Genomic DNA, 21,737 nt, shown 5'->3' with positions numbered 1-21,737 from the left:
AGAATAGGATAGTTATACAGGTAGTTGTAGCAGTCCCAGTAGGGGATTATAGATAGAGATGGAAACCCAGGGAACTATGGGAGACCACTTCAAGTTAATGATCACTCAAGAAACTTTGTGGAATGAAGCAGGCTTGCTTAACTATAAAGCATGAGATATGCCCCAGGTCATTAAGTGAAAGAAAAATGTTACCACCATTCTGCTGATTTGAATAAGCACTATGACAGTCCTAGTTTGACCTCATAAGGTCAGACACTCTCCTGCCAGATACGAAGGAGGAGCTAGTGATGTAAGACTGACGTCTACTCGAAGAATGAGGTCTTTTCCCTCTCCCCCACTTTCTTTTGATTATAAAAATGTAGCCCACTTAATCCTCAGGGCAGAGCCCCCTTGCCTGCCTGCTTGCATCTCTCACAAAGGTCCTATGTTAATAAATCTATTTCTTGCCTATCACTTTGCCTCTCGCTGAATTCCTTCTGCACTGAGACACAAAGAACCTGAGCCTCAGTAAGTGCAGACACTAGGTGAGTGATTCTAATTAAAAGACCATGGGTTCAAGTTGTAATCTGGGTTTAGGTCGGGTTCGAGTCCCTGCACATGGGTTTAAGTCCCAATCAGAGGTGAGCGGTTTCACTTGCAGGTTGCTGAACATGGGAGATGCTGGGAGAGTGGGGCACCCACAGAGAACACAGGAGTTCCATGCCCCTTCCCACATACCTTGCCTATGCATCTCTTGCATCTGGATGTTCATCTGTATTCTCTATCATATCCTTTCATTTTTATTATTATATAAGTTTCAGGTGTACAGCATTATAGTCCAACATCTGTATATATCACCTCCTTTTATAATAAATTGGTTCACTGTAAGTAAACTGTTTTCCTGAGTTCTGTGAGCCACTCTAGCAAATTAATTGTATCTGAGGAAGAGGGTTGTGCAACCTCCTATTCATAACCTATTGGTCAGAAGCACAGGTAACAACCTGTACTAACAATTGGCAACTGAAGTGGGGGATTGGAGGCAGTCTTGTGGGACTGAGACCTTAACCTCTGAGATCAGAATTGAGTTAAACTGTAGGACACCCAGCTAGTGTTGCAGAATTACTTACTGTTGGAAAAAAACCCTATACATCTAGTGTCAGAAGTGTTGTGACTCCTGTGAGTGTGAGAGTAAAAGAGAAACACATAAGAGAAGTGTAGGTTTTCTTTAAAGTAAGTTTTCTTTAAACCTACCCATCTTGTGTTCTCTGGCTAGGGCCTTGTGAATTAAACTAACAAACTAAAGATTAACAAGAGAAAAACAAACAGAAGTTTATTAACATGTGCATCATCAATGCACATAGGAGCCCTCAGCAATGAGTAACTCAAAGGGGTGGTTAGAACTTGGGCTTATATAGCATCTTAACAAAAGAACAATAAATTTTTAGAAAAGTGACAAGACAAAGGAAAAGGACTCTGAGCTTCTAGCAGTGGCAAACTGTGGGAGGGCAAATATATGAGGAAACTAACAGTAGATAAGGGCTATGTGATACTGTGATTTATAATAAGAAATAGATATTTGGTCTTTGTCCCCCTTTCTGGAAAAGAGTGCCCAAAACCCCTGGAATTTCCTTAGCAATAAAAGCAATGGGAGCATTTTTTGTTATATTGTTTGGTTTCTTGTCCTCAGTTCCTGAAATCACTTCAGAGCCATAAAGGTAAAATGGGTGTCTTGTTATTCATTACAAGTCCCTTCCAAACACAACTCAGTTTATATTAATGAGGTGATTTTTGGAAATTCCCTAAAGATGGAGGTGGGGTTTTGGAAGTGGTGGGGGGGGAATGCTGGTTGCCTGGGGAGCCAACCATGTGACTAGAGGGTTGGGACTTTAATTTCCCCTCCCAATTCCAGGGAGGGGAAGGGGCTGGAGGTTGAATCAATCAGCAATGGCCAATGATTTAATCAATCCCAGCTATGTAATGAAGCCTCCAGAAAAACCCAAAAGAAAAGTTTCAGAAAGCTTTCAGGTTGGTGAACACATGGAGATTGGGAGAGAATGGCATGCTTGAAGATGGCATGGAAGACCTATGCCCTTTCCCCATACCTTACCCTATGCATTTCTTCCACCTGACTGCTACTGAGTTACATTCTTTTATAATAAGCCAAAGATGCAGTAAGTAAAATGTTTCTCTAAGTTTTGTGAACTGCTCTAACAAATTAATGGAACCCAAAGTGAAGGTGATTGGAATCTTGAATCTATAGCCAGTTGGTCAGAAGTACAGGTGATTACCTGGGCTTGCAAATGGTGCCTGTAGTTGGGAGAGGAGGGGGAGGGCAGTCTTGCAGGGTTGAATCCTTAACCTGTGGGATCTGATGCCATCTCCAGGTAGACAGTGTTAGAATTGATTTAAATTGTAGGACACCCAGCTAGTGTCTACAGCATTGCTTTGTGGTGTTGGGAAAACCCAGCTCCCCACATGCTGGAATTGGGTACCCAGAACCCTTAGGTTAGTTTAAGAATGGTTTGTTATGTAGATTCCTCTGGTGATCTCTCTGGACTAATCAGAATCTAGAATTATCTCCAGTGATTAACTTCTCTCCTTCCTAATAGAGAGAGGAGAGGGTACCACCTTTAAAACTTTATGTCTGCTTGTAGACAAATAGGGAGAAGGGCAGAAAGCTTTTCTTGAATCTGCTTATTCTCAAATACCTTCCGCTCAAAATAATCCTATGCCACAGTAGCGTATTTTGGGATGACATACTCTGCTACCCATCACTCGTGCATGTATGTGTCTGTGTGTGCGCACAAAGGGAAATGTACAGACATCAAATATGGCAAAAAGTTAACAAATGTGGTTGGAAGATATATGGTTGCTCACTGAACTATTTCTTTTTACTAGAAGGTTTAAAATTTTTCATAATAAAAAGTTGGGGGAATATATCATGATCGGTTTAGATTCATCCCAGAAATAAAAATATAGTTCAACTTCAGAAAAACTGTCAATATGAGTCTCAAAATCCAGAGATTAATGGAGGAAAAAAGATAATGATTTTACCACATGCAGGAAGAGCATGTAATAAATTCAAATCCATTTATGAGTAAAATCAAAAAACTCTTTAAGAAATTGGTGTTAGAAGAGAACTTTCTTCATTTGATTAAAGATCTCTACCTGAAATCTATAGCCAGTATCATTCTGAATATTGAAATTACCAAGACTGAAGGTCCTGGCAAATTAAACGAGGGAAAAATACATATTCTTAAAAGGAAGAAATAAAATGGTCAATTGATGCAGAATATGACTATCTACATGGAAAACCCAATAGACATATCAGTTTCTGGCAATGCAGTGTGCTACCAATAACTAGAAACACTCTCTTCTTTTAAAAATAGCACTAGAAATTCTTGAAAATAAATATCTCTCAAGAACTATAAATTCCTAAGGGTCAAAACAAAGAGGAGAATTAAAGACAAGCAACAGCAGAAGTTGATGCTGTAGCTGTATGGAGTGGAGGTACATTTCCTGACTATCAAGCAGCTTGGGATCTAACAGACAGGGAAAAGATTTGAGGCCTTGAGCTCATATGAGGGAAAAGGTTAGAACTAACAACCTTCTCTTAATGAGCTATAACCTCCATAAAAGGGAGAATTAGAAAAACATCATCGATCACCCCAGGGAGATGACAGGTCTCTTGTCTTCCTAAGGCTAGCATCTAGGTGAAAAAATAATTTTCCCCAGAGAGCTCAGGTCTGTGTTCACACAAGTATGGTGTTTGAATTTACATTATCTATGTCATCTGAGAACCACTAGGGTGAGAAACCAACATAAGAATTGTCCCAAGATGGTGGTAGTCCTTACATAAAGAAATGCATATATTGTCTGGAAGAAGATACCTTCTTCAAAATACACAGGGTTCTACAAATCATGCCCTGCCAAACAGGAGCTCACCCACAGGAAAAGAATTCTTCATAAGCAGAAGCCAGCAGGCACAACTAAAATCAAACTTAATGCCCTAAAAACTTGAGATAATAGAATTATAAAATATAGGTTCAAAATTAAAATGATTAAATACTTACAGGAGGAATTTATATTGATTTATAAAATTAAAATCTCAGTTGACAAATTAACAGTAATTAGGCACCAATAAAGAGATCATTAATAAAATGGAAGATTGAGCTCAAGAAATTAACTCAAATTCATCAAAAGAATTAAGTACTTAGAAAAGAAAGAGAAGTAATGAGACAGAAAAGATAGAACAAGAAGATGCAACATACATCTTTTTCATTTAAACATTGTTTTGAAAAGGAAGATTAGAGTGATTGGGAAGAGCTGAGAATTTCCCAGAATTGATAAAAAGATATGAGTCACCAGAATATAGATCTTTGGATTCATCAATCCAAGGCAAGATAAGTAAAAAGAAATCCACAACTAGTATAATGAATATGTGGAATACCAAAAACCTTAAAAGAAAACAGAAGGAAAATACTGTGTTTTAACACAGAATTAATTAGAGTAACTACAGATATATCAATGTCAACAATTGAAAGCAGAAAAGAATTGAATAATACCTTCAGATCCAGCAAAAAATGAAGGTGAACAAAAAATCATTCAGATAGACATAATCCAAATGAGTTTACTATTAATACTCCAGAAAAAAAAATAAAAAGCAAACCTAGGAGCAAGTCTTGAGATACACAGAAGAATTATGAGCAAAATCTCAGGCAAATGCAGACAAATCTACATAAAGATTAACTGCATAAACTAATAGTATTAATTATTTTGGCAATGATGAATTTTTTTTTTTTTTGGCGGTACGCGGGGCCTCTCACTGTTGTGGCCTCTCCCACTGAAGAGCACAGGCTCCGGATGCGCAGGCCCAGCGGCCATGGCTCACGGGCCTAGCCGCTCCGCGGCATCTGGGATCTTCCCAGAACGGGGAACGAACCCGTGTCCCCTGCATCGGCAGGCAGACTCTCAACCACTGCGCCACCAGGGAAGCCCGGCAATGATGAATTTTAATGGTAGAATTAAAATTGTGAAAAATGGGGTTTCCCTGGTGGCGCAGTGGTTGAGAGTCCACCTGCCGATGCAGGAGACACGGGTTCGTGCCCCAGTCCGGGAAGATCCCACATGCCGCGGAGCGGCTGGGCCCGTGAGCCATGGCCGCTGAGCCTGCGCGTCCGGAGCCTGTGCTCCGCAGCGGGAGAAGCCACAACAGTGAGAGGCCCGCGTACCACAAAAAAAAAAATTGTGAAAAATGACATGTAAGACAGAAAAGAAAATTATCAGAATTAAAAAGCTCTATCACTTACAATTCACAGGAGAGTTAAGAATATTAACTTTAGACTCTAAGTAAATATACACATAAAATTTTTGAAGGAAATATCAAAAATAACTTCTAGTAAACCGATTTCTGAAGCACATTTTTTTAATGTTTTTAGCCTAAGAGTGTAATGATGGTTCAACATTAGAAAAAATTATTTTTATAGCTCTCCACCTTAGCAGATTTAAGGCAAACGATGTCATTTCAATAGATGCAAAAAATATTCACTAGCCGCTCATTATTTTTTAAAAAACAGAACAAATTATACCTTTCAGTAAATTTAGGAGTTCCTCAAGCACCTAAAAGGGTATCTACCAAAAACCTGCATAAACATAATTAATGGTGAGATGACATAAGAATTCTTTTTTTTTTTTTTTTTTTTTTTTTTTGCTGTACGCGGGCCTCTCACTGCTGTGGCCTCTCCCGTTGCGGAGCACAGGCTCCGGACACACAGGCTCCGCGGCCATGGCTCGCGGGCCCAGCCGCTCCGCGGCATGTGGGATCTTCCGGAAGAATTCTTATTAAAGTCAAGAAAAAAATAAATAATTTTTGCTATTATTGCTTCATTCAACATCGGCCTAAAAATTCTAATCAGCTCAGGAAGGCAATTTTTTGAAAAAGAAAATACAGAGTAAAAAGGACACAAAAGTATCATTATTTATAGATAATGTAAATAAATCTCAAGATAAGGATAATTAAAATAAAGAAAACACAAACAATGAAAGAAAAAGTTAATGAAATAAACAAATCAAAATTTAAAACTTTTATACAGTAAAAATGTAAAAAGAAGGAAGGCAAGAAGGGAGGAAGGGGAAGGGGGGAGGGAGGGAGGAAGGAAGGAAGAGAGAGAAAGAAAGTTAAAAGGCAAGTGGGAGAAGCTTCTTCAAACATATACATCAAATAATTAAGACTCAGAATACATAAATCCTACAACCACTCTACCAATCTAATTTTTTAAATGAGTAACAACTGTGATCAAATTACAATAGAATAATTTCAAACAGATCATAAAAGAAATGATGCTGAATTTCATTAGTAATCAAAGGAATTCAGATGAAAACAACAAGATTCCATTTCAGAGTCACCAGAATACAAAATTTCAACAGTCTGACACTTTCAAAGGTGGGAAAGACATGGAGATAAAGGAAACATTTGGAAAGCAACTTACTAGTATGTAATAAAATAGAAAATGAACATAACCTGTGATGAGCAATTCTACTTCTGGTATATAATCGGGAGAAACTTTTATGAATGTGCATAAGGATAACTGCGAGGGTGTATAGTATAGAATGGCTTGTACAAGCCAAAATTTGAAAACAACACAAATGAGAATGGTGTTAGAACTCCATACAATGGAGAACTATAGAAATGCTAATTAGAATGCAATAGACGTGACATATTCTCACAGATAAATCTCAGAATACTATGTTGAGTAATAAAATCAACATATGGGTCAACACATACCATATTATGGCATTTATCCAAATTAAAATAAATGTTCACAAGTATATTATATTTGGATATATATAATAGTAGCAATTGGTTCTGTAGTATATGAGGGGAAAGGAGACAATGGAGCAGGGGCCATTAAAAAAGACCTTAGCTGTATCTGTAATGCTTTTTTGCCTTTAAAAAAAAAAGGAAACAAACATAATTAAATGCTAACCACTGTTAATTCAGGATGGTAGGAATATAGGTATTTGCTGTATTCCTTTTACTGTTCTAAATTTTTAAATTTCTCAGATTCATTTAAATATATATATATATATACATATATATATATACATATATATATATATATATATATATATATATATATATATATATAAAGCAAGGATGGAGCATCCTCAATACACTCATCAGAATCTCCCACTGTGAAGCTGATAATGTATCTTTGTGAAAAATCTAGGAAATGATGTATTTTGAACATTCATTCACTTACTTAAATATACATTACATATGCCTACTATTTGCCAGACATACCGCCAGACTCTACACGAGAGGCAGAGGTAACTAATACCATGGCCTTGCCTAAAGGAGCTTAAATATGGTAGGAAGATGAAAGTAGCACACAGATAACAATAATTTTACAATTGTATTTTTAAACGCCTGATAATGGCAAAATTAGATAAGCAAAAGAAATGACAAAGAAACCATTATTACTTGTGTGTTTATTGTTAGAAGTATTAATGTATATAATTTTAAAATTTGGTTCATTGTCTCTGGTCAAAATATAACTTGTTAGTCCCAGAAAATCGGTGATGAATTATGAAAATGAAGCACTGTTGCCATTAAGAGACTGCTAGTAATAACTCAGTGTGCCTTTTTTTATAGGAAGGAAAACAGTGTATCTTTTTATTTTCAGGCATTTTTGTAAGATAACTGGAGACAAACCATTGACAAATTCCAGGAGCTTATAATACTGTCAATTGGAAAATTAAGAAGAAAAATGCATTTTTTGAATAGGGGCTCCAAATCTCATACTGCAAGTGATTTGCAGACAGACCTAATTTGTTTTCTGTACCTGGAAAGATTTCTTTCAATCCTAGACTATTGAAAATATTTTTCAATTACACCTTACTATTCTCACATCATATTTCAAGTAATAGGCAAAGGGAAATAATAAGATTTTATTACCCTTAGGATAGCTACACAAATGTAGGCTTGTAGAGAGGTTTATTTAATTTTTATATTAACAAAAGACATGTATTTTGGATGTTAAATATAATTTTAGTGAATGTGATTACTGACCCGAGTATTTTAAAGTTTGAGTGTAGCCATGTGAATAATACATATACCATCCAAGCTGAAGCTGCAATCTCCACTGTTCTACAATGACGAATCTCTGTGCTATTCCTGTAAGTCATTTTGTCATATTTCATATTGTCATAAGTCACACTGTCATTGCTAAGGAGAGATAAAACTAGCATGGAGGCCTTAGAGGAGTATTTGGGAACTGAACAAGATGAGCCTCAGAAGGCATAAAGGAGACTACTCTAAGCCTTGGTGTGAGAATCCTATCAGAGCCTTTAGTAATAGAATCAAGTAGAGGTATCTGTCAGGTAAGAAACTTGCTGAGAGAAGAGTGAAGGCCATTCCTCCACAAAATGCAAAATAAGAAATAAACAAGGGACCATGGCTTTGCTCCTTTTCCAGAATTCGCTGGTATCAATACAATGTAGAGGAACGAACAAGGTTTCCTAGTTTATCTGATAGAAATTTTCATTCTAGCTCTGTCTGTCACATAGCCTGGGACCTTGAAAGTACTCTCTCTCACTGTGCACAGTTCCTGCCTTAGTCAAATGATGATTAGACTCTCTCCCTTTTAGAATGGTTACAAGGATTAGAAATATTACATATAAAGTACTATCACATACTAGTCATACAATATATGGTAGTTGTGATAACTAATTTTTGTTGATACTGTCTTTCCAGTCCCTTTGAAATTGTAAACTCCTCTTTCATTTTGCACTCCATGTGCTAAATCAAATTACATATGGTGCTCCTTAGACAAACATACATGAAATATGAGTAGGAGAAATACAATGATGGCTATTGAGGGGTTCCTGTTGGCAATGGTGGTATCTCTTAGAATACTTGGGGCCAGCACTTGCTCCCTGCAGGCAGGTGGTAAGGAGGTCAATGTGTTGTCAAGAGGACTAACCTACAAGTGAGAGAAGTTCATCCTATCCTACATTTTCAAGACTTAGACCCTCAGACTGGTAATTGGATCTTTGCATCTATTCAACGCAGTTGTTTAGTCCAAACACCATCTACTTCCTGTTTGAAATCACCAGAGTCATGAAGACAGATCTCCTGATTTATCAATCCATTTCAGAGTCAAGTAACCATTTGGAGACATCTATATTAAGGTAATCAGTTAAAAGTTGAAGCCTAACTATCACTCAGGCACTAAATGAAGAAAAGAAACAAGGGACTTCTGCTTCTGGACATGATGCAAATACCCAAAGTTATGACTATGTTAAACAACTTAAAAACTGGACAAAATATATGAAATAATTACCTCCAAGCACTAGATGGTAGGCCGTATCAGATTGTGATCCCTGAGAAAAGGAATCAAACAAGGTGAGCATTTAATTGCTCAGGATTTCTGCTTGAAAAGCACTTTCTGAAGCACAGGCAGAGAACACAGAGAATAATGCAGTAACTTGCTGTTTGAGAAGATTAAATGCTGTTGAAAATATCAGTGACTTGAAAACAGCAATAGAGACTATGCAAACTACAGCACAGAGAGAAAAAAGACAAAATAATCTTAAAAGACAGCTTCTTAGTGACTTCTGAGACAATGTCTTAGTCTGATATATTGTAACTGAGGTCCCAGAGGAAGGAAATGGCTACAGAAAAACATATGAATAAATGATGGACAAAAACTTTCCATTTGTAATGGAAATTATAAATTCACAAATTCAAGAAAATTAACAACCCTTAAGCAGAAGAAAGAAAAACTACATCAAGGCACATCATAATAAAACTGCTAAAAGCCAGGGATAAAGAAAAATTTAAAACAACCAGAGAAAAAGGAATTAGTAAAGACCTCGTGTCAGAAAAAGGAAGGAAGCTAGAAAATAATATATAAACTTTTCAATTTCTGAAGGAAAACACTGCCAATCTAGAATACTATATTCAACAAAAATATCCTTCAAAAGTGAAGGTGAATTATGTGGGATTTATCTCAGAAATGCAAGAGTGGTTCAGTATACAAAATCAATGTAATACGTTACACATTAATAAAATGAAGGGGGATAAAACCACATGATCATCTCAAGTGATGCACAAAAAGCATTGACACATGATAAAGACACTAAACAAACTGAGAATAAAAGGGAACCTCCTCAACTTGATAAAAGACATCTGGGAAAAACCCATAGGTGACATCACACCCAATGATGAAAAACTGAAAGCTTTCTTCCTAAGATCAGGAATAAGACAAGCATGCCCACTTTCACCACTTATGTTCAACATTTTACCAGAAGTTTTATAAAACTACAGAACATTTTTGAAAGAAATTAAGGAATACCTAGGTAAATGGAAAGACGTCTGGATTGAAATACTTAATACTGTTAAGATGACAATACTCCCCAAAGCGATCTATAGATTTAATCAATGCAATCCCTATCAAAATGCCAGTGGCTTTTTTTAGCCATTTTAAGTGCAAATCAAAAATACAATGAGATACCACTTCATACCCACTAGAATGCCTATAATTTTTTTTAAAAAAAGGAAACAGGTAGCAAGGCTGTGGAAAAATTAGAACCCTCCTGCATTCCTAGTGGGAATATAAAATTGTGCAACCACTATGGAAAACAGTTTGGTGGTTCCTCAAAAGATTAAACATAGTATTAGCATATGATCCAGCAATTCACTCATAGGTATATATTCAAAAGAATTGAAAATAGGGACTCAGTCAAATACTTGGACATGAATGTTCAGAGCAGCACTATTTACAGTAGCCAAAAGGTGGAAACAACCCAAGTTTCCATCAATGGATGCATGAATAAATAAATTCTGATATATCCATACAATAGAATAATATTCAGCTATAAAAAAGAATGATGTACTGATGTTTGCCACAACATGATTAGCCTCAAAAATGTCATGCTAAGTGGAAGAAGTCAAATACAGAAGGTCACATATTATATGATTCCATTTATATGAAATATCCAGAATAGGTAAGTCTGTGGACACAGACTAGTGGTTGCTAGGGGCTAGGGCAATAGGGAATGAGGAGTTACTGCTTAACGGGTACAGAGTCTCCTCTGAGGGAGATGAAAATGTTTTGGAACCAGATAGATGGTTGGATAACATTGTGACTATGCTAAATGCTACTGAACTGTATACTTTTAAATGGTTAATTTTATGTTATGTGAGTTTTACCTCAATAAAGACAAATAAATAAAACTGATTTTCTCCAATTGCAAAAAAGGTGAGAATTTTATCAAACAAAAGCTGAGAGAATTTACATCATTATAAAAACTCTCAGTAACTAGTAATGGAAAACCTGCTCAACCTGATGAAGAGTGTGTGTTTGTGTGTTTGTGTGTGTGTCAAAAGACCCTACAACTAGTGTCATACTTAAGAGAAAAAGCTTAAACCCTTTCCACTTAAAATCAGGAATGAAGTAAAGCTTCTACTCTCTCCACTTTTAATTCAACATAGTTCTGAAGGGCCTACTAAGTGGAATAAGAGAAAAATAATAAGTATATAAAAGAAATAAAAAGCATATGGATTGGAAAAAGAAACTCTCTTTATTTGCAGATATGTAATCATGTATGTAGAAAATCCTAACGAAACCACAAGTTACAAAAACTAGTAAGTGAATTGAGGAAGGTCCTAGGATATAGGATAAATCAATTATATTTATAAATACTAACAAACTACAAAAAATTAATTATATTTCTAAATACTAACAAAAAACAACTGGGAAATGAAACTTTTTAAATATCAAAGTTTACTTCAGAAAAGTATCAGTAACATGAAATAGTTGTGAATAAATTTAACCAACTATGTGCAAGTCCTGTACAATAAAATATCAGAACACTGCTGAGAAAAAAATAATGAAAAAGCTAGAGAGATATACCATGCTTATGAATTGGAAGACTCAATATTAAGATATCCATTCTCCCCAAATTAATCTTCAGTATATCACAACCTCATTCAAAACCCCAGCAACCTTTTTGTGGAAATTGAAAAATGTATTCTAAAGTTTTCTAGAAATGCAAAAGGATTAAGCAAAATAATTCTAAAATGTAAGATCAAAGTTATAGAATTTACCCTACTTGGTTTTTAAGACATTGTAATACAAAAGTCAGCAAGACAATATTGGTTTAAGGATAGAAATATAAATCAAAGTAACAGAATAAAGTCTAGAAATAGGCACACATACACAGTCAATCGATTTTTTTAAAATGCCAACTGAGAAAGAAAAGTCTTTACAACAAATGGTGTTTGTACAACAGGACAACCATATTTTAAAAAGTAAAGAAAGAACTGCACCCCTTATCTTACACTACATACAAAACTAGGTTGAAGTGTTAACCTAAACATAAAAGCTAAATTATAATACTGCTAAAAGAAAGGTTAAAACTTTTAGGAAAAAAATACAGGAACCTCAGGTTCCTAACTCTTGGGTTAGGCAAAAATTTCTTAGACAGAACACAAGCATAAAAATTTGGTAAACTGGACTTCCACAAAATTTAAAACTTCTGCTGTTCTAAAGATAACATTAAGAAAAAGAAAAGGTAGGGTACACTCTAGGAGAAAAGATTTGCAATATATACATCTGACCAAGGACTTATATCCAGAACTTATAAAGAAATTTTACAATATAATTATAAGCCAACCTAATAAAAATGGGCAAAATATTTTAGCAGACTAATGATGTTATTAAACACATGACTAATAAGCACATAAATGACTAATAACATGAAAATGTGCTCAAATGACTTAAAAATAACTAATAAGCACATGAAAAGATGCTCAACATCATTAGTCATCAGGAAAATAAATCTAAAACTAGAGATAACACAGGAAACTCACATCCACTAAAATTAAAAAGACGGACAATACCAAGTGTTGATAAGGATATGGAACAACTGGAACTCTCATTCGCTGCTGATGGGGATGTAGTATAGTGCAATCACTTTGGAAAATAGTTTGCAGTTTCTTATAAAGTTAACTTACTCTTAACATACAACCTAATAATTCCTCTCCTAAGTATTAACCCAAGAAAAAAGAAAACAGAGACTTGTATATAACATATTTATTCCATTCATTAAAAAGAGATTGCTTTCTGCACTGCTTTCTGTAGTACCAATTATAGTAAGTCTGAGTGTGTGCATAAAATATATAATATACAAATAAAATTTTAAATAAATAAAATATTGAAAAAAAAACTTTATTCAAAATTGCCCCAAACTGGAAACAACCCAAATATTTATTAACATGTAAATGGGTAAGAGGATGGTGGTAATATACACACATACAATGTACTATTACTCCATAATAAAAAGCAATAAACTTTTGTTATGTATAATATCATGGATGAATCACAAATTTAAAACAAAAATGCTGAGTGAAAGAAACCAGGCACAAGAGTACATGCTGTTTAATTCTACTTACATGAAGTTCTAAAACAGGCAAAACTATAATTACAGAAAGCAGATGAGTTTCTTGAGGCTAGTGCTGGGTATAGAGATTAATTACAAAGGCCAAGAAGAAATCTGGGAGATAACGGGAGGACTCCCTAATTTTACTTTCATGAAGGTTACACAGGTCTACACTTTTGCTGAAACTCATTAAACTCTTCCCTTAAAATTGTGTATTTTACCTTATGTAAAGTATGCTTCCACAAAGTTGTTTTTAGAAAATAAGAAAAACAAAGGACATACATATTTAACACTATTTATGGAGTTAGGGTCCCCAAGAATGAGTGAGTACTTAACAAAACTGTAGGGGATTTTTTTTTCCATCCAGTTTTTGCCATTTCAGAAAATCCAGGGCACACTTCTTCCTGACAGACAATCAGGAGCAAGAGGGAGGGAGGCATTCCTTGTCATAAAACCTGACATCACCTGACTCCCAATTACCTCATCGATTAAGAGGAACTTTCAGGAAACCCCCAAGAGCAGAGATCAAAATCAAATCCAAGAGAAACTTCTAATTCATCATGAAAGAAAACCTCAAAATCGATTTAGCTGTGCACAAAACAAGGTGCACAGGGCCCTACAGTTTTTAATAATCAGACATACTCAGAGTATCTTTTTTAAACATTACAAATCAAAGGCGAGGGCTGTGTCATTTCAGAAAGAAAACCTCTGAATCACCTGAGGAAATAAGAGACTCTTACAACAAGCTTTGACTTTTACCAAGCCTCAGAAACCTCAATGACTGAACCCCAAGGGGCTTAAAGGACACCACTGGGTCAACAGAATCCTAACTACATCAGGATAAAAAAAGAATTCCTCCCTTACACTTTTTCTTCAAGGAGGTGAGGAATTTTTGTCACCAGAAAAATTAGAAATTATTTGGTCACCAACTGACAAATTATTTGATTTAATAGACTTAGGGTGATGTGCCTACTTATTTAGAGTATGTTTTTTAAGGTCTGATGAAAGTCTTGAGGATTCTAAGCAGAGATGCTAGTCATTTCAATTGGTTCCACTCACTGACTGGGGCCTGCATGGGGTAAAAAAGGGCAGGACTGGACTTGAGTCAGAGGTCAGAATGATGGCTCTGTTGCATGCTGGAGGATGACCTTGAGGGAGGCACGTGACCTCTTGTATTTCATTTTTCTCATTTGCAAAGCAAGTCTTATTGGACCAGGGTCTGTAGAAAAGGAACTAGAACCTGCAGGCCTCAGAATGCACAGCATATAGGAGGGTTGGGTGTGTGGAACCTGAGGTCATGGATGAAAGTTAGGGCTGCAGTACCAGAGGGGTGAAGTAAGGGGTGTAGCTCAGAAACAAAGTCCATTGCCAGGAAATTTCCAAAGACAATCCTGTGAGTAATCTATAGATGGGTGTGGCTGGCTTAAAGGATCTGACCAGGTAGACAATCAATACGACTATTCAAGATCATGGTGAGGACTCAACAAGAGCATAAGTGCCTACCACAGTGGCTGGCACAAAAGAGCACTCAGAAAAAATCCTTAGGTGTTTGTTATGGGTTGAACTGTGTCCTTCCACCCTCACTCCCAGAATTCATACACTGAAGCCCTAACCCTCGTACCTCAGAATATGACTGCTTTTGGCGATTAGGCCTTTAAAGGGTATTTAAGTTAAAATGAGACCATTAGAGTGGGCCCTAATCTAATCTGAGTGTGTCCTGAAAAGAAAAGAGAATTTGAACACACAGAAACACCAAGGATTTGCATACACAAAGGAAAGGCCACATAAGGACACCAGGAGAAGGCAGCTGTACACAAGCCAAGGAGAGAGGCTGCAGAAGAACCAAACCTGCTGAAACCTTGATCTTGGACTTCTCAGCCTCTAGAACTATGAGAAAGTTAATTTCTTTGTTTAAGCCATCCAGTTTGTGGTATTTTGTTATGAGAGCTCTAGCAAACTAATTCAGTCTTCAATATGAATTGAATCAAAAAAGATGAGCTACATGTTCAAATAATGGGGAATATGTATTTGCAAGAAATATGAGGCACCAAAAAAGCCACCTTCTCAATGGCATTGTGGATTCTGTAACAACCAAAAAAAAAGAATGTCTGCTGATGTTCCTATCAATAATATGCTAAATGACACATAAAATATCATTCTTTAGAGTGTTTAAAATAATACTTTAAAGTTTGCCTTCTAGGGAGTAGTCTAAGGCACAGAAGAAGGGAGGATGAACTCCAAATATTTCTTCATGAAAAACTCATGATGTTCTAGAACTCTCTAGGAGTCAGGGTGCGAGCACATCCCTAGCCAAACCCCTACGTCCCCCCACTGTGCCCCCACTGCTCTGAGCAGGTTTGTCTAGTAGCCCAAAGATGCTAGATGGCTTTAGGGGGTAATCTGAAGGTCCTTTTCAGCTTAATCAACGGAACAATGAATACAGGTTGTTCTGCCTGACAAGTCAAGAAAAAAGAAGGTGGTATCAGAAGAACACAAACCAACAAATGTCCTGCTTTTATTTAGAAGAAAAAGGTGAATTTTGGAATTCAAAAGTGGGTAGATTTCATGTTGGCAGCATCCTAAACAGCATTCTTTCTGCTTTGAATGCCAGGCTTTTAAAAGGGAACAGGAAAAGAAAATGGGACAATTAGGCAGAGAAAGACCCCGCTGAGAAAAGTGAAGATAACCAGCTGGCAGCCTCCTTGCTCCAAGGTTGCAACTCCATCAGGTTTCTCTCCAGGGAGGGTGGGGAGTGGAGAGGACATCGCAGATTGTCCCAGTGCAATGGCAGTCCTGGGTCGCTTGAGACAGCTCTCTTGGGGGAGACATGTCTGCTTCTTGTGCTCCTGCTCTGACCATGCCTCGGCTCTCTAATCATGCGCATCAATAGCACAGGCGGAACAGCAAAGGCATCTGGCATTTTCCAAACCGAGTGGAGCCAGTGAAAAAGCCACCTATCCATCATCCGTCCAGCCTGCGGGATAACTAATTTCTGTGAACCTGAGGGATGTTCCTTCAGAGTAGCGCAGGTGACAGAAGAATACAAATGACCTGTTTACAGATGTCAGTGCCAAGTAGAGCAGCCGGCTCAGCGGACAGCAAGAAACGTTGGCGGATTTGAATATCTTGCTGTCTAGCCATGGGAGTGTGTACATTGACTCACAGACTCACCCACGACCTTGGAGGGGTATCTTCTTTGTTTCTCAGTCTTTAAACAAAATAAACTTTAGTCTAGCTATGTAGAATAGCATTTATCTATCATTTATTTTTTCATTCTTCCCTTCAATAAATGTTTGTGGAGAGGCAACCGTGCCAAGCACTGGGCTAGGTGCAAAGGAGTCAATCATGAATAATTCCAGCTACTCCCCCTACTCTCCCCACTGAGATGGCTAAGAAACAAGCCAACATACTTGATGACCATAGGGTCTTAGAGATACAGTAGGAACATCTTCCCTTGTCTAGGAGGAGAGTGGGTCAGGTTTAATGGATGAGACATTCTAGAAAGGGAGAAATTGTATAATCAAGAATACTACAAAAGTCACATTGTTTGGGAGGAATAATACATTTCCTTTCATTCTCTTTTCAGTGGGGCAATCCTCAGATTCAAAAACATCCTGTCATTTGTTGTACCTTGTAACAGGCACTGTATATCCCTTATTGGTAAACCAACGCATCTTTCTTCTCACCTCATCCACCAGAATAGTCCCCGGGCAAGGAGGAGCCCAAGGATGGGGGATCAGGCTGATATAGGGGGAGGCTCATCATTTCTAGCCCTACAGGACAGCACGGGGACAGTGGTGAAACAGAAGAATGTCCCTGCTCCAGGCTCTGTCCAAGAGAGTAGAAGTTGGTACAGATAAACTGAGGGGAATGACGTGAGCCACAGGCTTTTGCATTGGTTCACATTTGGATTCTGGAACAGACCATTTTGGAGCTGCCCTCACTTCATGGACAGGTAGCAGATATTCTCCCCCACCCCAGCTTTACTAAAGTATAATTGACAAATAAAATTGTATATACTTAAAGTATAATACATGGTGATTTGACATATGTATCTTTTATGAAATGATTGCTACAAGCTGGTTAATTAACACATCTATTACCTCACATAGTTATCTCTGTTGGGGAGTGAGAATGCTTAAGATCTACTCTCTTAGAAAATTTGAAGTATACAATATTATTAAATATAGTCACCATGCTGTATTAGATCCCCAGAACTTATTGCTGTCCTCAAGTGGCCTATGAAAATAGCTCAGCTGGGTATCAATGGGCCTGCCACAGGCAGGGAGCAAGGTAGACAAACAGAGGATATGTCAGAGGCTCAGAGGGGTCCACATTCCCAGCAGGAGCTGAGGTGAAACCAGTTAAAGCAAGGGCCCTGACCAAACCATGGAAGATGGAGCCATGAATTACAACAGCCTCCAACTTCAAACTACAAATGGCAGCAGAGACTGTGGGCAAAAAATAGTGCTATAGAGACCAGAAGAGCCAGAAATAAAGAGCCTTTCACTCTGCTGGTGGGAAGTTACAGGGAGCCTCTTACCCAGATGCCATCCTGGGAAAGAGGAGGGAAGGGAGGAGATCTGAAAGACCAAGCATTCAACCCAAAGGGACTGCTTAAATTACTGGATCAGCCAAAGGATGGTCACCAACATGTTTAGGGTTGGCAGAATTTCAAGATTTTCCCTTCCTTCTTTACTTTTATATTCTGTTTGGATTTTCTACAATGGGCTTGAATTATTTATCTAATCAGAAAAATGTGCTGTGTCTATCATCCTAAAATTACTGGGCTGGACTAATCAATTCTCTCCCCTCACACATACACACAGCTTATCTCTCCTGCTTTCTCAAAATGATCAGTAACACAGGGAGAATAAAAGTTACATTTTTCTTGAAGTCTCAATTTAGGGTGAATAACTTTGCCACCACTGTCTGCATCCCAGAGCCACACCTGGAACTCCAGATCCTGTGCTGTTTCTTCATTGAGTCACCACACCCTTTGTCCCTCAGAGACAAACTAAAGAGGTGGAGCAAATTAAACAAAGAGGGTCCAATTTAACGGTCTCTCCATAGACGCAATGGCAGCAGTAAGTCAACCCCCTAAATTGAGTGAAATGATCAGGAGAAAGGAACAAAGTTTAAACAGATCAAAGAGAGTTCTCAAAGTACAAGTAACAAAAGAAGAAATGGAAGAAAAAGATGAACTTTTCCCCGGGGGAGGCGGGCTGGAGTGGGGGGATTAGCCCCTGAAAGCTAATCTTCATTCTTCAGGCAGATTCCTGAATTATATTTTTGAATTATTTGATGTCTATATCTTCCTATACTATAGAAAACACTATTGTCATCCCTTGTATACCTTCATTTAATTGTGTATTACCTTCCAAAGCAACATTTCCACTGGACTGATTCTTGCACACTAAGACATCCAGCAAGGTGGTGTAGCACCGTGTCTTTGAGCTTCAGTTCTGGAGTGACACAAATTTGGATTCAGCATTTTGCCAGTCAATCTCCTCTTCAGTTGTGGTGACAGAAACTCAGACTACCTTAAACCTAAATAGGGAATTGTCTGGCTTCTTTATTTGGGAAGTCCAAGCTTCAGAAATGGCTTACTGGCTTCAGAAATGGCTGGATCTGAGGATTCAAACAATGTCTCCGTTTATTTTCCCTTTCCCTGCTTTCTTCTGTGGACTTTGTTTAAACCAAGACTCTCTCTCCATGTGTCAAAGACGACCCTCCAAACCTCTGCACCAGGCAGTCGTGGTCCATACCTGTGGCCTCTTTGTTCCAGCATCGGAAACACTACAAAGGTCTCTATGTAGCCTCAGCTGGCAGAGGAGTTGGGTGCTCCGTCATTCGTTAGGCTTTTCACAATCACATGGGGTGGGGAAAGGGGAGCTTAACCAAAGAAAGCGTTCAGAAGCAGAGCAAATATTAACAATCCATCCAATTGGATAAGATTTGACATACATGTCTCTATTTATATTTATATACACACACACACACACATACATATAGTGAAACTATCACTACAATCAAGATAATGAACATATCCTTTCTCTCTAAAGAAGTTTCCTGGTGTCCCTTTGTAACCTCCTGTCCCACCTCTTCCCACTTGACTACATCCCTCTCCCCAGGCAAGAAATAATCAGATTTCTGTCACTATAGATTAGTTCCCAATTTCTAAATTTTAAATAAATTGAATTATACAGTATGCCTTCTCTTCTGTCTGGCTTCTTTCATTCAGCATAATTATTTTGAAATTCATCCATATCATGGTGTACATGAATAGTTCATTCCTTTTTATAACTAGTGGTATTCCACTGTAAGGATATCCTATGATTTGTTTATCCATTCCCTTTTGATAGAAATTTTGTTTTTGTTTTTTTTAGTTTGGGGCTGTAGTGGATTAAATTGTGTCTCCCCAAAGGTATGCTCAGGTACTAAGCCCCAGTACATATGAATGTGACCTTGTTTGGAAATAGGGTCTTTGCAGATGTAATCAAGCCAAGGATTTTGGAATGTCATCTTCCTGAATTTAGAGTGGATCCTAAATCCAATGACTGGTGTCATAAGAGAAAAGATATTTGAGATATACAGAAATACAGGGAAGAAGGTCATGTAAAGATAGAAGTAGAGAACGGAGTTATGCAGCTACAAGTCAAGGAATGTCAGGAGTCACCAGAAGCTGGAAGAGGCAAGAAAGGATTCTCCTCTAGAGCCTTTAGAGGAAGTGTAGCTCTGCTGACACCTTGATTTCAGACTTCTGGCCTCCAGGACTGTGAGAGAATGCATTTCTGTTGTTTTTAGCCACCAAGTTTCTTGTAATTTGTTGTGGCAGCCCTAGGAAACTAATATGGGGCTATTACAAAGAAAGCTGCTAAAATTCTTGTACAATTTTTCATCATTACATGTTTTCATTTCTCTTGGATAAATACCTAGGAGTTGAATGCTAGGTGATATGGTAAGTATATGTTTAACATTCTAAGAAACTACCAAGCTGTTTTCCAAAGTGGGTATATCATTCTACATTCTCCTCAATAGCATATAAGAGTTTCAGTTGCTCCATATCCCTAAAGATACTTGGTATGGTTAGTCTTTTTAATTTTAGTCATTTGAATAGGTTCATAATGTTATCTCATTGTGGTTTTGATTTGCATTGCCCTAATAATTAATGATATTTAGTGTCTTCTCATGGACTTTTATCCATGCCACACTTTTTTTGATGAAGTGCTGTTTCAAATCTTCTGCTCATTTTTATTGGACGTTTTTATGTTCTTAGGGTTCTTTATATATCTATGCACAAGTCCTTTACCAGATAGGTGACTTACAAATATTGTGTTCCACTTTGTGGCTACTCTTTTTATCCTCCACAGTGTGTTTATATGAGCAGTAGGTCCTAAATTTGATAAAGTTTAAATTCCCAATATTTTATTTTATGGATTGTGTTATTGGTGTCATGTCTAAAAGAGATTTCCCTAGCTCAGTGTTGCAAATATTCCTTTCTTGCCTACTTTCTTCTAGAAGTTTTCTAGTTTATGGTTTTAGATTCAGAACTATAACTCATTACGTGCTAATTTTTTAATACAGTTCAGGGTTCATTTGTTTTGCATATGTATATCCAATTTTCCCCACACCAGGTGTTGCAAACCTATCCTTTCACCAGTGAATTTTAAATTGACCACATATGTAGGAGTCTATTTCTAGATTCTATACAGTTTCATTGATCTATTGGTCTATCATTATGTAATATCACACTGTCTTGATTATTATACATTTTAATAAGATTTGGAGTCAAGAGGAAGCTCTCTTTCTTTTTCAAAGTGAATTTTACAATAGAATCAGCTTGTCAATTTCTATAGAAAAATTTTGCTGATATTTTGATTGAGATTGCATTGAACCTATAGATTAATTTAAGGAGGATGGCCACCTAAATTATTTGCATCTTTTGATTCATAAACATGGTATATCTCCCAATTTGTTTAGATCTTCTTTAATTTCTCTCAGTGATGTCTTGTAGTTTCCCATGCACAGATCTTACACAACCTTAGTCAATTTTGATCCCTAAGCATTTTATATTTGTTATGCAATGTTGAATGGTATTTTTTAATTTTAATTTCCAATTTTTTGTTATTTAGTGATAGAAATACAATTGATTTCTGTAAATTGATCTTAGATTGTACAACCTTGCTAAACTCACTATTTCTAGTAGCTTTTTTGTAGATTTCATATTTTCCTTATAGAAGATCATGCCATCTGTGAATAAAGACAGTTCTCATGTGGTGGTTTAACTGGGAAAGAATTTGCTTTCAAGC

This window comes from Mesoplodon bidens, assembly GCF_964165515.1.
Source record: "Mesoplodon bidens genome assembly, chromosome: 12".
Taxonomy (NCBI): domain Eukaryota; kingdom Metazoa; phylum Chordata; class Mammalia; order Artiodactyla; family Ziphiidae; genus Mesoplodon; species Mesoplodon bidens.
This window is presented reverse-complemented; position numbering follows the sequence as displayed.